This window comes from Silene latifolia, chromosome 11, assembly GCF_048544455.1.
Source record: "Silene latifolia isolate original U9 population chromosome 11, ASM4854445v1, whole genome shotgun sequence".
NCBI classification, from domain to species: domain Eukaryota; kingdom Viridiplantae; phylum Streptophyta; class Magnoliopsida; order Caryophyllales; family Caryophyllaceae; genus Silene; species Silene latifolia.
In genome coordinates this window covers 49,292,152-49,293,599 of record NC_133536.1, presented here as the reverse complement: position 1 = coordinate 49,293,599, position 1,448 = coordinate 49,292,152, and positions in this window count along the sequence as shown.

Below are 1,448 nucleotides of genomic sequence, written 5' to 3'. Positions count from 1 at the left end.
CAGAGTAACCAGTAAGCATTCCTATCTGATGTTTTACCTCCTGACTAACCCCCCCCCCCCCTATAGTAGATACTAGTCTTGGCGGGATTAGCATGGAGGCCAGACATTTTTGCAAACTCAGAAAGGCAGTTAGCAACAACAACTACTGAAGGTACATCCCCTCTCATGAATATCATGAGATCATCAGCAAAAACCAGATGGTTAAGTCTGAGTTTAGCACACTTAGGATGAAGAGACACCTGAGAAAGGAGGGATAACCTTCTGAGTTGTCTGGAGAGAATTTCCATGCTTAAGACAAATATGTAGGGAGATATAGGATCCCCTTGTCTGACACCAGATTTACCATGGAAGAAACCACAGATACTACCATTAATCTTCAAAGAGAACCAAGTGGAAGCTATACACCCCATGATCCAAGTAACAAATTGAGAAGGGAAACCCAGACCATGAAGCATATTCTGAATGAAACCCCACTGAAGAGAGTCAAAAGCCTTTTTTATGTCCACCTTGATCAAGCATCTTGGTGAAATTAAACTCTGATTATAACCTTTGATTAGAGCCTGTGACATCATAATGTTCTCAAAAATATTACGACCCTTGATAAAAGCAGCTTGCTCACTTCCTACTAAGTCAGGGAGTACTGCCTGCAGCCTATTAGCTAATATCTTGCTGATTGTCTTGTACACAACAGAGCAACAAGCTATAGGTCTAAAGTCCTGAACTGCAAGAGGCACAACTTTCTTAGGGATAAGAGCAAGAAGAGTGGTGTTAACTTTTTTCATCATTCTGCCTTTTCTAAAGAATTCTTCCACTGCAGTACAGAAGGTGTCCTTAACAGTGTCCCAATCTTTCCTGAAAAACCCAGAAGAAAAACCATCCTGTCTAGGGCTCTTGTTTGGGGAAATGCTAAACAAAGCTTTCCTAATCTGGTCCCTTGTTACTGGAGCAACAAGCTTTACCCCTGCATCATCAGATACCCCTGGACCTGAAGAGAAAACAATGTCACTATTAGGGGCAACATCTATTTTCCTCCCCAGGAGACTAGTATAGTAGTTCACAAAAGCTTCATTAACATTGGCTATGCCATATCTGGTAATGCCATCCTTATCTTTAATCATTCCAATGGTACTTTGATGCTTCCTGATAGCAAGCTTGGAGAAGAAGAAACTTGAGGAGCAGTCCCATTTCTTAATGTTATTTACCTTAGCTTTCTGGAAGAGAATATCCACTTCAGTCTTACAGAGCTTAGCATACTGACTAGAAAGGAGTTTCTCCCTCTCAATCAGAGTAGGAGAAAACAAATCAGCTTGTAGCTCTTTCTGACAATCCTCCAATTGCCTCCTAAGAACCTGAACTCGTTCAGTGATATTAGTAAAGCTCTCTTTATGCAGCTGCTGCAGAGAATTCTTCACACTTCTAAGTTTGTAAAACAGTTGGTACATGGGAGT